Source organism: Artibeus jamaicensis, unplaced genomic scaffold (genome assembly GCF_021234435.1).
Source record: "Artibeus jamaicensis isolate MK-2021 breed Jamaican fruit bat unplaced genomic scaffold, CSHL_Jam_final contig_1127, whole genome shotgun sequence".
In the NCBI taxonomy this organism is placed as follows: Eukaryota; Metazoa; Chordata; class Mammalia; order Chiroptera; family Phyllostomidae; genus Artibeus; species Artibeus jamaicensis.
Genome location: NW_026521219.1, coordinates 3,972,493 through 3,988,877, shown reverse-complemented (window position 1 = coordinate 3,988,877; position 16,385 = coordinate 3,972,493). Strand labels below are relative to the sequence as shown.

Sequence of the window (16,385 nt, the reverse complement as noted above, 5' to 3'; positions counted from 1 at the left end):
AAAAAATACAGATTAAAGGTAGGGTAACCTTAATAATAAAAATTAGTGAATATAGATACCAAAATCCTAAACAGAATATTAGCAAATCAAATCCAGTAATAAATGTAAAGCCTAATACACCACAACTATCTGCTTTATTCCAGGAAGGCAACTTTAATATTCAAAAAAGTCAATCAATAAAAAGATACTCAAATTATTACAAATAGCAAAAAAGCACAGAAAAAGATGTTCGATATTATAATCATTAGAGAAATACTCATGATAAAGCACGATGGCCCTTTTTAAGTTGATGTGTAATGGGGGGGTGTGCATGTGAGGTCATGGCATGGGCAGGTGGGGTCAGACGATTTGAACAAGATGAAGACGGAACCCGAGCTGGCAGGGAACGTGTGGGTAAGTGGAGTCAGTCTGGCTTCCTCGCCCAGGTGTCTGGGTAATGAAGGGAAGCAGTGTTCCCACAGCCTTGCATGAACCTGATAAGTAGTGTTCTCAAAGCCTTGAGGCTGGGTCTGATAACCTGTTCCCATAACATGAAGTGGGCTCGCATGCACAGAACTATGCCATGTTATATAATTTTCTGGCATTTTTCTGGCTTTGTTCACCTCTCGTATTTAAACAAGTAGGGCCTCCCTGCTGGGTGCCACGACGGAGACATGCTGGGGAGCAAGGGCCATGACGTGTGACGTGCAGGGAGACACGCAGCTTGCAGCATGCGCGGCTTGCCCACCCATGAATAAAGGCATGCCAGACATCCCAACGGCTCTCTGAATATTTTCCTGTCTGCACGAATACCATGGACCTGCCTGGCCTTGAACGGTTACAACACAGAATATATCTTCAATGTCAGTCATCAGTGACAGCCTAAGTTAACATGACATGCTGGCCTGGATCAATGAGTCACTGCGGTTGAATCTGACAAAGATCCAATGGTTGTGCTCAGGGACTGCCTATTGTCAGTTTGTGGACATGCTGTTCCCTGGCTCTACTGCCTTGAAGTAAAATTCCAAGCTAAACTGGAACATGAATACAACCATAACTTCAAAATACTACAAACAGGATTAAAGAGGATACATGTTAACAAAATAATTCCTGTGGACAAATTAGTAAAAGGAATGTTTCAAGACAATTTTGAATTTGTTCAGTGGTTCAAGAAGTTTTCTGATGCCAACTATGATGGAAAAGACTATGACCCTGTAGCTGTCAGACAAGGTCAAGAAACTGCAGTTGCTCCCTCCCTTATGGCTCCAGCTCTGAACAAACCCAAGAAACCTCTCAGCTCTAGCAATGCAGATCCACAGAGGCCACTACGACACACACACAATCACTGGCCTGAGTGTGGTGCAAAAGAATCCTGGTGTGGGCATGGAGGATGATGAAGCAGCCGGACTGACATACCAGGTCAATGTATTAAAACATACCGTTGAACTTGGAGAAAGAGATTTCTACTTTGGAAAGCTAAGGAACACCAGACTTATTTGCCAAGAGAACGAGGTGGGAAACAACCTTGTACTTGCAGAGGATTGTGGACATTCTCTGTCATAGATGAAGGCTTTGGGATACCTGATGACGGAGCCCACAGGAGGAACAAGAAGAATATTAGCAGCCTGGACCAGCAAAACAACATCTGAATTCTTCACTACAAATCATGTGCCTAACTGTAAAATACTCCCTTTTATTATTCTTAGAGGACTCACTGGTTTCTTTTCATAAGCAAAAAGTACCCCTTCTTAAAGTGCACTTCCGCAAAGTTTCCCTCCTTCCCCAGTAAGTTGGGGAAGCCTTTACCTTGTAGCAGAGCAGTATTAACTTCTAGTTGGTTCACCTAGGGAACAAAAAGGCTGAGACCATGGGCTCACCATAGGGATGCTGGTAACACTGATTGCTGGGGAGGTGTTTTTATGTGATACACTGAGGTGGAGAACTCAGTACAGAAATGTAAAGGCTCATTTGAATTTCAAGCTACTGTGTAATTTTTGCAATGAATGTTTTAATAAATAAATGCCTTAAGAGTATTTAAAAGATGGTTCCATATTTCAAAACATAAAATGTAACCTGAGAGGAGAGTCTCTGTGTTGCCCTGGCATCTGGGAAGGAAGGGCCAGGCCTTGGAACTTTGAATCCTGTTGTTCACAGGCCTTGCAGGGCTACGTGAATCTTCACAGGCCTAGCTTTGGCCCAGAAGGAAAGTTTAAAAAGTTGCTCTGTAAAGCCATTTGATGACCTTCACCAACTGCATCTCTGCTAAGAGGCACTGTTGCCTGAATGAACAGAGGGCGTGCTGAAGCCCTAAGTTGAGTGGCTTATTTTCACTGAGCAGGTCTCTGACAATTTTTCCAATTACCCGTGAATTTTCTACGCAGTGTTGTGTTTTTTTTTTGGGGGGGGGGGGGGGTTGAGATGTGTTGAGTTTTTAAATCTAACAACTAGTTTGGGGATCTTGTCTACAATCCTGGGATTTGAATGGGGGTTGTGTCCCATTTTACTGTCTTTTAAGTTTACATTTAATGTGTTTTATCTGCTTCCCTTGCCACTGGGGACTCCTCTTTGACTCATTAAAGTCTGCTGCTTAGAGTGGAAGTTCAACAAGCAGGTAGGTGTTCATGCTGCAAGTTTTTTTTGGACCCCTGACAAAGGGAGTGATCAGGGAAGGCCGTCACTACCTTGGGATCTGCAAGGCTGGGTGTTCAGGGCGCCTCCCGTCCACAGCCCTCCACTGTTCTCACGACACTTTGCCAGTGCACTAATCTCTTTGGAGATGAAATTTGTTAGCATGTTACTAAATGTTAATTTTTTTTTGCAGAGAAGAAGAATACAGTACTGTGCCTCAGTTAATTATTAATATTTAAAATGTTTCATTCCTTAACACTCCTCGCTTGCCTTGCCCACAGCCCATTTAGTGCCTGTTTGGCAGAACCCTGCACACGTGCGTCACCCATTTTGCTGAGACTGCTCAGCCCCTGATGTGCTTGTACTGATCTGTTTCTGGTGGTAGTTTGTTCTGAAATGTGTGTAGGAAGCAGGGATTTTATGATAAATTGTAGTATACTGAATGCTCTCTGAAAGTCAAAGGAAAACACAGATTCAGAGATTAACAATGCCCAAAATGCAAGTAACTAGCCACTGTTCAAAAAATAGCAGTGTTATTTTACTTTTGCGGCCTTTTAGACTTTTGTTGCCCTAAAATTCAGCAACAAATTAAAAAAAATTACCATTTACAATAGCATCAGACTATATCAAATGTCCACAAATAAATCTAATTAAAAATATGTGCATCTACCCAAAGATACTCAAGCAGAAAACAGGAGCCTTATACATAAGGAGGCAGATACTCCCTCAATCAAATAAAACTCTTGGAGCCCTGGCTTCTGTAGCTCAATGGATTGAGCGAAGGCCTGCCAACCCAAGCATTTCCAGTTCAATTCCCAGTCAGGGCACATGCCTGGGTTACAGGCCAGGTCCCCAGAACGAAGTGCAACCACTCATTGATGTTTCTCTCCCTTTCTTTCTCCTTCCCTTCTCCTCTCTCTAAAAATAAATAAATAGAATCTCTAAAAATTAAGTATATAAATAAAGACAAACAATAGATCTACATTTAAAAAAATAAAAAAATTATAAAACTCCTGGTACATCATACCACTTCTGTGGTGCTCCTGCCAAAATGTATAATCTGAATTTATCATGAGGAAATATTAAACAAACCCAATTAGAGCCCTCGTACAACATAACTAGCTGAAATTATTCAAAAGTCTCAAGGTCATGAGACACAAAGGAAGATGAAGAGCGGTCCCAAGTGATAGGGGACGAAAGCAGCGTAACAACCGAGTGCAGCACAGGAGGTGGGATTCGCTCTCACTGTGAATGACATATTGAAGACAACTCGTGATTCACAGACAAGGTCTACAGAATTTAAATATTACTGGCAAGTGTTATCTGTGGACATATGGGGTAATGATTTTTTATTAGGAAATACAGACTGAAAGAGATTAGGAGTGAAGGAGCAAGTGTAAGTACACAACTTACAGTCAAAAAACTCTAAGTGTCAGGTGTGCTTATATATAGAAAGAGAAGAAGGGTAAAGAGAATGTGGAAAGATGTTCATTTAAGGAATCTGGGTGAAGAGTACATGGGGATTTTGGTAGAGTATTCTTGTAATTACGATAATCTGAAATTATAACAAAGTAAAAGTTAAAAAGAAAAAAATGTAATGTAAGACAACCACAGAGAAAACTATGAAATTATAAAACCTCATTCACAGAAATTAACAAAGACTGAAGAAGATTAAACAATAGACTAAGATGAGAAGTTAATTCTCTCCAAAGCAATCTCTAGATTCAATACAACTGCAATTAAAATTCCATCAGATTTGTTTTTTGGAATTTGGCAAGCTGATTCTAAAGTTTACAGAGAAATGTGCCCTGGCTGGTGTAGCTCAGTGGATTGAGCATGGGCTGTGAACCAAAGGGTAACCAGTTTGATTCCCAGTCAGGGCACATGCCTGGGTTGCAGGCCAGGTCTCCAGTGGGGGCCACATAAGAGGCAACCACACACTGATGTTTCTCTCCCTCTCTTTCTCTCTCCCTTCCCCTGTCTCTAAAAATAAATAAATAAATAATTTTTTAAAATAAAATAAAATAAAGTTCATAGAGAAATGTAAGGGTCAAGAACAGCCAAGACAATCTCAAAGAACTAGATGGGAAAATAAGATTTACTATAAATCTATAATAATTAGTAAGGAAATGGCACTTGAATAGACAAATAGACCAATGAAATAGAACAATGATTCATACATATAATAATACATGACTCACAACAAAAGTAGCAATGCAGAATAAAAGTGATAAAAAGGAAAAGGCTAATTTTTCAATAAAGGATAGGAAAACTAGATATACATTTGGAAAAAAATAAGTATGAGTTCTACTGAAACAGTGTACAACCAAGAGGGGGGCCCCAAATAGGGATTTGGAATGGGGTCCAGAACTCAAAGTGTCCAGGAAATATTAGACAGATATATAGGATGTCCTCACCTCTAACTGCCACAGGTGCAAGTTGGGGGAAGGGGACACATGGAGCAGGAACACACAGAGCTGTTTTGCACAGCGACAGCTTTGCAGCTAACCTCTGGCATGGTCATTAACATATCTATAACCTTTAACTCACTGCATAAATGTGTTAAATAGCTGTGGCCATCTTCTGAGACAGGGGGACAGAAGGGACTTCGACCCAAGATGTAACTGGGGGCAGGTCCCCCTGGTTACAGCACCTGAGTGAAAGCTTGGACAAGACTGGCTCCATGACATGGGGCCACACCTGCCCAGACTCACTATGGCAACCCAGTAAACTTAGAATAATACAGGAATGCTGGCATGTGTAACTGATTATAGGAGTCATTGGTAATAGGGGTATAGAGGAAAATTGATGTGGGGATTTAAACCCAGACACAGCAGCCACTGAGGGGAGAACCCTGTGGTTTTGGCAGAGTAGAGACCTCCTCACCCCCTGCAGCTTTGCCAGGGGAGAACCACACAATTTTGACCAGAGTGGGAACCCCCACAGCTTTGGTACAAGAGGACCATGTGGCTTTGGGTGCTCCCTTTGGCCACATGGCCTAGGAAGCAGGAGAGACTTTGCCTGGAAGAAGGGTGCAACAACTTTTGTTGGTAGGCCATGAGAAGGTACCACATGATTTTGGATTAATTGGAGATCCTGCCTGGACGGCAACACAGCTGAGGGTGCGGAAGCCTGAATCACAGACGTCTACTACTTTTCCTGAGATGGGTACCCCAGTTTAGGGCAGAGGGAGAAGGAAGTACTGTGTGCATCTGTGGGTATCCTAAAGGACTTTGATATTTTAATGAAGACGTTAGGTCACTGCTTTAAGTCTGTATAGCTTTAAATAAACATTTCCTTTCCTTTTCACAAGTCTCTATCATTGAGAGATGTCTTTCCTATAGGGCCTTGGACAAGCGAACCTAGTGGGGGTGGGGGGTTCTTTCAGTAATAGTATATCATACCCCCCTTGACCGTGTGCTGTAACATTATCTCATATCATGACCAGTGGGTGGGAAGGTAAGGGAGTTTATAAAACTACATGTGAAAGGCAAACAATATAGCTTCACGAAGTTTATCCAGTAGATTATCTTCATAACCTCGGAATAAGGAAAAATTTTAAATGGGAAAAAATTAACCAAAAACTGACTCTACATCACTTCACTATTGTCTCCTTTGCCGGTTCCAAGAATTAACAAACTACAGAATAACTTTCAGTCTGTCTATAATGGGTTCAAACTACAGCAAGAGTTTTCCATCTCAAGCAGGCTGGTACTTTATTCCCCTGCTCCACCCGCTCCTTTTCCTTTGCCTCCTTGAAGGACACACCCCCCTTTCACTCTGTTCTGTTCCTCACTGCCCCCCATCCTATGGTCAGATGGTTTTCCCCAGCCTCATTCTACTACTAGGCTCCTAATTCTGGCTTTCTTTTTTTTCTTTCTAATTCTGGCTTTTAACTTCACCTCCATTCTCTATGCCCAACCCTAATTATTTCCAACTTCTCTCTTAACCACCAGCCCCTTAAATAAACTTACCAACATTCAGAATCTCTCAGTCCATTCACACAAAAGGTCCTTCCCACCATTATCCTGTTGAAGGCAAACTCTGATGAATAAGAACTAAATTCAAACTCCTTCCCTCTATTCCTTTTTGCCTTTAGGCAGAAATCTGACTTCTCCCTAAAACAAATCTTGTCTTTTTGCTCTCCCCCACTTTGAAGATTCACAGATAAATGTAAAATTCAAGTGACTGTGTTTAAATCTAAAAGGTAATTCCCAACTCTTTCAAAGATGATGGCAAATACTGACAATAAAAATGGCCATAACAATGCCTTTATTGTCAAAATAATCAGTTTTATCGACCATTAGACACAGCCCAAGGCCTTGTCTAATTACGGTTTGTTTCAGTATTACTGAGGCAATAGGATGTTTAAAACAACAAATGAGAGATCAAATGCCATCTCAGAGGTATAAACTTCCCCTTCTGTAAAATATTTCATTATTAAAATGAAGAGCTCCACCCTGTGAGCTGTCAGCAAAATACAGGAACAGACAAAGTGAGGAATGCTGAAAACCTCACTCAACAAGGCTGCTTCAATGTCCTAATTTCACAAGTGGGTTTACCAGTTCAGTGAACCCAATCATGTCATCCATACAATAATTCTCATTTCAAATCAAAACGAGACCTTATACCAGTAAACTTCCCAAAGGGCACAGAAAAATAAAACTTTGGGAGAAAACTAGAGGTATTTTGTGGAAAGAGAGTCTAAAAACTATCTGGGGATATCAAAGACTATCATTTGTTCTTTTGTCAAAAGCTAAATTTGCAGCAAGTAAATTTCACAGAAATTCACAAAGACAGCCGGAATCCTTGTCAGACAAACAGAATCTTTTTTCAGCATAAGAGAGAGTAAGCACAAAAATAATAGATACGGGGCAAAGAAATAAGAACAGGTGGAAAAAAAGCCTTAAAAGGGAAAAGGGAAAGAAAAGAAAGGAAACATGAATCGAGGGATGAGATGTCAGTGGGAGGATGAAAAGCGTAACAACCAGAAGCACAACTGGCTAAGGAAGCAGTAATTCACTTAGCAGGATAAACTAAATAAAGGCAGGCAAAGAGAAAATTAGAAATTTGTAAACATCACTACACTAAATGACTCATCACAAGTCTTTTTCTTTCCATTTTTCTTTTTAACCAGCTATAAAGAAAAGTTTAAACAAAAGATTTTGTGGAAGAAGCAGCAATAAGATACCATCACCTTGAATATACGAGTAAAAGGGACAGAAACCAACATAAATCCACAGCAACATAAAGCTATTGGACTGATATGAATTAAGATAATTAATGAATAGTAACTCCATTTCAACCTATCATTAACTTAAACAAAATACGTAGTGAAAATTCAGATTCAAAATGCACAGGAAATGCATTTATAAAAATTCTGCTAAGTCAAAAAACTGAAACCCATTCCCAAGTTATCTCTAAATTTACAAGACTCACCTCACTTGAATATTCAGAGTAAGGTTACTGAGAATAATTAGTTTCACTCTGAACTCCAGCACAGCTCCTCATCTGTCCTTGTGCGGTTTAGGTGACACCCCACTCCCCCCATCCCTTTGTCTTATCTTATCTTGAATAGAAACAGTTTCTGCAAGTGACACTAGAGGAAACACATGCAATCTTGAAAACCAGGAAAGCTGAGTTATCACCCAGCAGAGATCAACACCTCAAACCCAATTTTGGAGATGAAGGTACTCAGACTGTATACCCCACACTACACTGAAAGGGCCTGTTTCTCTAAAGGTACCTTCTGCACCCAGCATGTGCTCTGTGCACCAAGCACACTGAAAAGTCACCATTTCACACACACGATTTGCACTCCTCCCACCAGAAACACCTCCCCCTATTCTTCATATATTGCATTTCTACTCAGTACAAAAATTAAGCAGGTATCACCTCCCTGAAGTCTTACATAATAACCCTTTTCAGAATTGGGTGCTCTTTCCTCTGTATCTGCTTTTCACTCTATATGGCATTAATTTCTCTCTGCTTTGTTCTATACTTCCCTGTTAAATTTTAATCTTTCCTTAGCTTAAAGACAGGAATCATATCCTGTTATCCATATACTGCCATCATTTAATGCAGTGATAGGAATTATTTAAATCTTTGTTGACTGAACAGATGCAGAGGAAATGCCCTCTTCAACCTAAATGGCCAAACAAGGTATATTATTAGGTCAGAACCTGTACAAACAACATGGTGTCGGGTGCTAAGAATAAAGTTTCTAAGGAAGCAGATGTGCACCATTATTAGCTCATCTCTACAGACTTTCAAATCTAGCACGTACCTTAACTTGTCTCTGCAAAGGACCAAAAAATTCATAATATGCATAAGTACAATTTTAATCTACATAATTAAAGTGTCCTATTTTAACAATGGTTTCTGCCATTACCCCAAAATGTTAAGAATACAACACAGAGTTCCTAAAGTAAAACTGACACGTGATAACAAGCAGTGCTAATGAAAGGCAACTTTGTGAGGAACTTTAGCTGGGTATTCTATGATTATTTCTCTCTCTCTCTTTTTTTTTTTTTTGGCATTATTCAAAACCACAGATTTATATATACAAACCACAAGCTCAGTTACAAACTGCAGGAGGAAGGCTGCTGCTCCGTAAAGAGAATAAGGAGCAAAGCCATAGAGCCAGTAAGAAAAGTACATAAAATGACGAGGCTCCTCCCAAGAGATGGGAAAGTAATTCCCTCTTCTTCCTCTCGCTTGCGTGTGGACTGTGCCAGTCTTAATGTGGTTTCTCCTCTTAGCCTTAGTTGGAAGAGTTCTGTTCAGCTAGTCTTCAGATGGCGGCTATGCCAGAATTCAGCTATAATTGTGATGTAGTTGTGGGAGAAGGGCACAGTGTCTAACCTACTTCTCCATCTTGACCAGAGTCTCAAATGATCGTTTCCTTTTAACACTACTCCTATCTGTTTCAGTTGATCATATGGATCATGCCACTACTAACCAAAATCCATCTTGAATATATATTTAAGTTTAACACTGTAAAAGCTACACTCTTAATTATAGATTTAAATTCTAATTAATCCAGTACTTGCCTATTTTCCAAACCATTTTAAAATTTATTCTTATTTCTCTCTCTAAATCAAAATATAACATGGTGCCTTAGTTCCATATTTTATTAAACAAACTGAGTTTTGTCAAGTTTGGGAATGTTCCCCAAGGCCTAAGACTTTAAAACAACTGATTCTGGAAACTTTACAGTAAATAATACTTTTTCCCTGTGTTACAGCTCTACCCAAAAGAAGATTAAATTAAATGGAGGAAAAAATTAAGTGCTTCCTTATGTTAAATCAACACTTTACCTCTTAAACACAAAGTCTATGCTTCAAGCAGCCCTATTTTATCCATTTAGTCATTAAATTTCATTATTTCCCCTTAGAGAAGATACTATATAATTACACAATAATGAGATACTTTTCTCACCCATCACAGTGATATTAAAACAGCGGTAACATCAAGCTGCTCTGTCCGACTATAAACTAGCAAACTCTCTGAACTTCCTTAGTACACAACAAGGACATTTATTACAGCACTGTGAGAAAAACTGCAAACAGTCTAAATGCCTATCAATAAAGGAAATAGTTTAATAAATTATGCAGTATCTGGACTACAGACAGTCTGGCAGCAATTAAAAACAGTAAGGTGGAACTTTTACTTTCAACACAGATATGTAAGGCCCGTTGTTACATGAAAAATGAAACTGCAAAACATTTTGTAAAGTATTCTTTTATATGAAAAAGCACATACAAAACTACATATTTCTACAAGCCTATAACTCTAAACAATGGTAAAAGATACAGAAGTATACGTGCCAAAATGAAAACAGTGATTAGTTTCTAGACAATGAGAACCAGGTGGTGGCCTATGGGAATATGAACTATAACTGTATTGTTTTGATTTGCTGTTGGTAAATGAATGCATTCACTGATTAGTTGATTATTTAAATGAACACAAATTCCAGATAATTACAGTTAATTAGGAAAATAAAAGAAAAAACTGTGAACAAAGTACAGTACAGTATTTACCCGATCTGGCAAGAAGAATTAACTAATAAATCAAGTTTTTTAATTTTATATAAACATTTTAATAAAAAATGTATATATAACTAATAAATTAAGTTTTACATTTTATATAAATGGTATATAAAATATTAATACTTATTATTTTTAAGTGCTGGCATTATCATTTCTCCTTTACATATTTCATATTTTTCAAGCTTTCCAAAGAATAGCTATTGCTTTTATAATTTAAAAACACTGTTACCTTTAAAATAACTTTCATCCAAAAATGAAATAAATTCTATGAAGACTTAAATTGGTCCTACAAGTATGTATGTGTTTACAAGTATAACAGTCTTTTTTACTCTGTCGGACTTGTTCAACCCTGAGGCCAGAAAAAAAGTAGTACACAAAACCTCAGGATGGAAGTTTAAAACTGGGAATGTGCCCAAATTACTAAATTTAGCTTTGTGATTTTTCAAAATGATGCTTTAGCTCAAACAGTTATAAAAAGCTGAGGTTAAATTGTTTTTACATATGAAAATGACCCTGTCCCAGTCAATATCCTGTACAATGCCCTCCCAAATTATTAAAGAAAGGGTTCTTAAATATTCTTTCTTTCCATCACCACTAGTTTGGGAGTATTTTTTAAAGCAATATTCTTGGTGTTTGGACTCATTAAGCCCTTAACAATCCCAATTTCATCACCTCTAAGAGATTTTATGTAGACGACATGACCTAGAACTTATAATTCAAGAAAATTTTTACAAGTAGACCATATACCAGTATTCACATTTGCTATGTGAACTGCAATGAAATTATTCACTGAAGAGACATTTATTGAGCATTTATTGTAACAGGGCAAAGTACAAGGCCATGAACACACAAGAATATTTATAACCTACTAAAAGAGAAAGACAAGTAAATTGTTGCACAACACAAAGTGCTAACACAATGTATTCACAGGCAGGGGGACTGACGGGGGAGGTGGAGGCTGGTGAAGGACAAGGAGCAGGATGACGGAGACTGCAGAGACATTGTGAACAAGGTATGAAGAGATGAACAGTATGAAATCTTAAAGCCATGATATGCTACACATTCCAGGAACACAAAACACCAATGTGTTCTACCTGTGTAACTACCTTGTATTCAATCTACCTTTTAAATGTTACACTAATTACAGTTACCATGAATGCATCAGTCAACTCCATTAGAAAGCCATTTTACACTCCTTTTTAAGTGTAGCAGTATGAATTTCTGACAAGGCCATATTCCCTCAAACAAACATATCACTAAACTTTGACTAGACACAAAAATTGTGAGCCAATAACAAAATAACATTAAACAACAGCCAAACAAAGCTCAAGCCCTGAATAGCCTAACTGGAAAACGAGAGGATCCTTTTACAGCTCATATACACCTCCTGACCTGTATTTTGCAATCTGCTCCCAGACTGTCAACAGATAAGCAGCACAGCTCTCAAGACAGGAGACTGATCTTTGGCAAAGCCAGGCATCCACCCCAGACGCCTGCTATCCCCATACACTGCCCTCAGACAAGCCATGGTAGGCCTGGAACTTGAGACGGTTTATTTCCAATCTGGAAAGTTGCCAACATGTCTCATTCAAAGTCGAAGGACAAGGGCCAGCCCAGCCCCCATGACCAGATCCAAGGCAACAGGACCTTCTGTACGTATTCCTGACCCAGAGGTGACCTGCACACATTCTTCTGTGCCTGCTAATAGCTGCACAAGAACTTGTGTCACTGTCTAGACTCTGACCTTACCCTGGCAACCCAGCAACAGCATATTCCGAGTTGGAGGAAGATCATATGCATTGGAGAGAGCACGCCAGTCCTACTGGGACATAACTAAGTACTACAAAAACAGCACCCTATTTACGATGTGCAAATGGTAATATCAAAGTACAATCTTGTATACATTACTATAAAATATTACCCGATCTAAACTACCCAAAGTTTTAAGAATCACCTCACAAGTTGGGGAAGTGAGGGGATTAACACTATGGGGAAACTCAGTTTCCTGAATTTTGCTCACTAAAGAAAACGTCTAAGAAATACACCATGAAATTCTAATGATCACACAAGCCATTTTTTAAAAAGCAGAGGACAGCTGATACATTAAAAGTAAAAACACCTAAATTGCTTCAGTATATCTCAATACTCATGAAAGAATCAATACTCACTAAACAGTAAATTATATTCATTCTCTAGAAGTGACAAAAAAAGACCCAGCGGAACACAGGAGGACATCAGCAATACAGTAGTAGAAAGACACATGAGTAGATAAAAATAACACGTCAAAAGTAAAGGTAAGTTTATTCAAACTATTAAGATTATAGAGGGAAGTCTATTAAAACTTTTTAAATTTATATAGAGGCTATAATTAATGTGAATTTATTAATACTACTGGGTGCAAAAATATACCATGTGTTTAAATAATAGCCTTGGAAAAGCAAATACGTAATTCATAACTACTTAGTTATATAAAAATTAAAAAACAGTTATATTACCATTTATATATTGTACAATACTTCAAAACACCCGTTATTTGCTCTGGATTATAAATGGACATTTCTTCACATAAGTCATTAAGCACTTAGTAAGTTGGGGCCACAGCGAAGTGTGATGGCAGCTATCTAAGGGAATGGCAGTCTTTACCCGGCGGCAACAGAGAGCCCAAGAATCACACATTCCAACTGTAGAAATGAAATTTCCCAAACACTTTATAGAAATAAAGAGGCATTTAGTTTTTAAGGCCTTCCAAAAATGGGGAAGGAATTATTTTACTTTCATTTCATTTTTGTAAAGAATATACAGGCAAAAAAATAATAATAATACATAGGCACACATATACATACACAAAAAGATACTAAAATATTACTCACCAAAATACCAGTAATAGTGACAGAAATAGCAAATATTCTTATTCACTCCATTTGGTTATGTGGAATTTCCACACAGAATAAATGAGCTAATTTTGGCAGTGAGGGGATCTTCAAAGAACACTGATCAGTCACAAGGTATTCTATAATCATTCTAATGTTTCACCACCACCTTACACTGTTCCTTCTCACTTCTTTCCCCTATAAAACCCTCTCACAGCACCCACAGAACATCTTTGAAGTATAGCCAGATGATAAACAGTTGTTTGGCGTTCAGCTTCCCTACTAGAACATAAGCTTAATGACGGCGAGGTCATGTCTGCACTGATCACAGATGTGCCTTAGAACTTGGCACAGGGCTTCCACATTGTAGGCAGGCAAATGATTTTAAATGAATGAATGAACAACCTGGTCTAAGTCCCTCAGAGTATAGCTGAAGAGCCAGCTTTCCTCTGTTTTCACTAAAAAATATGCTGGTTGATATATTATCATTACCTTCTGTATTTGAAAACATGTGTGAATCACCTCATTACGTTTTTTTTTCCAATTTAATCACTTCCAGTTCCCTAAAATTTTCTCCAACAATACAACTTATTCTGAATCCTAGCTTCTTCACAGTGGTTTGATTATAAAATTTTGTATCAAGCCAAACATTCCAATTCCTACTTACTACTTATTATAATTGAAGGAATATTCATAATTTTATATAAAATTGGGCAAATTCAATATCTTTAATACAGAAACATTCTTCCCTCCTAGAATATGAATCTCAACTTGCCAAAGACTGTTTCATTCTCACTATTCACCACTATCACTAGCATAGTATTTGCACCAATTGCCTTAACTCACATCTTACAAACTCTATATCATAATTATAAGAATTAGCCTGTTAAGTGTTTTTAATGTTACTAGTCAATGTCACCCATAAAAATCTAACCAAAAAAGCACACAGATAAACTCACCTTCCTACCTCACAGAATCAACTGAATGTTTCCTGAAAAGTCAGGTAAATATATTTAAAATGTAAATCTTTGAACAGGGTAGTTGAAGAATTCACTTTAAAATCAGTATATTTACTAAAATAACAGGCTAACTAACGCCATTCATAACACTGTCTCCCAATATTAGCACCCCAATAAAGGCCCCAATGTCACCTCCATCCTATAAAAATTTGTGGTGGCCTAATAATGTCTATCTGATGGGGAAAAATGCAATAAGGTATAAAATCCCTCAATACTCTGTTTCTTCCACTGTAAACACTTCTGTAATTTCGTCCATACCTGAACTTGCCCTAACTCTTTTCAGAGCTGATTCTCCACCTATGCTCTTGATCCCATCTGTTCCCAGCTCTTCCAGAATCAGGTTCTCCATACTGTGTCTGAACTGTTTTTTTTTGAATCGTGTGTACTTTATTATGCATCTCAGTAAAGGAAAAAATATACCTAAAACCCAACCCCTTTTTATCATCTCACTGTTTCCATCCTGATGTCTCTGAACTGGTTTTAGTCTTTCCCTCACCACCACCTCCTCTTTACCAGAAAGACTAGTAAAACAAGGGTTCCTGATGTCAACTGTTTTCTTTACACTAAGACGTAAAATAGCAGTCAAGAAGGAGAATTTTCTGATTGGATAATGAAGAAAGTTTATCTAACTTGGGCTATTTAGCGTAAAAGAAATAATTTCGGTCTTCACTTACATGAATGATAAGGATTAAAAATGTGTTTCTGGCCCTGCCTGCGTGTGGCTCAGTGGCCGGGCACGGTACTGCAAAGCTGAGGGTCACCAGCTTGACTCCCCTAAGAGTCAGGACACACACGCCTGGGCTGTAGGTTCAGTCCCAGCTGAGGAAGGTGCAAGAGACAACTTTTCCATTTCCCACTGATGTTTCTCTCCCTCATGTTCTCTCTCCCTTCCCATGTCCCTAAAAAATAAATAAACCATCTGTAAAAACTGTGTTTTTGTAAAAGTGCATGTGTATTCATATACACTAATGATCAAATGTCCTACAGCTCCAGAAAGTAAAATATAAAGACAGAGCATTTTAGGTTAGACAGAAGAATCTTCATGAAGCACAAAAGACAAAAAGAGGTTATAGAAACTTCATCTCAGAAGCACGTTAAAATAAAGATAAAATGGTGAATGACTATTTTGAGTGGTTTAAATATGGTCTGCCTGGAAACAAATAACTAGATTCAACAGAATTAACTTCTGCTTTAAAACTTTGTAATGAGTAATGAGTATACTATTTTAATAATTTCCAGTAATTCTTAAATCTCCACCATAGATTATGCTCTATTTAACAACTTCATGAGACACTGGCAGTTTTAACAATCAGTGTATAAAAACTAAACTTTTAAGGCCCTGGCTGGTGTAGCTCAGTGGATTGAGCACAGGCCTGTGAACCAGAGGATCTTGGTTCAATTCCCAGTCAGGGCACATACCTGGGTTGCAGGCCAGTTCCCAGCAGCGAGCAAACGAAAGGCAACCATACATTGATGTTTCTCTCCCTCTCTCCTAACCCTCTAAAGATAAATAAATAAAATCTAAAAAAAAAACCACAAAAACTAAATTTTAAAAATATTTTGGTGTTCATTTCTTCAGTACTTGAAAGTTTTATTTACACATATTTAATATAAAAAAGGGAAAACAATCAAACTGTATGTTGAAATCACCTAGGGACCTTTGAAAATTACTGATACCTATGTCTCACCCTACAAGATCTGAGGTTTAATTGGTCTAGGCTGTGTGGGCCAGGAATCAGGATTTTGAGAACCCTAGAACTTACTCTTTCACTTCTAACAGTAACAAATGGAAGTTCAATCACTTTCACATTGATGCAATAATTATTTGGAAAGTCTCA

At 38.2% G+C, this 16,385-nt stretch overlaps 1 protein-coding gene and 1 pseudogene across 8 annotated transcripts in view; one reads left to right on the top strand and one right to left on the bottom strand.

Moving 5' to 3' along the window:
• MYO6 (myosin VI) overlaps nucleotides 1-16,385 on the bottom strand; it is a 160,534-nt gene that overhangs the window by 124,058 nt on the left and 20,091 nt on the right. The window lies entirely within an intron of this gene.
• Nucleotides 358-1,600, top strand: LOC119040144 (microtubule-associated protein RP/EB family member 1-like; annotated as a pseudogene).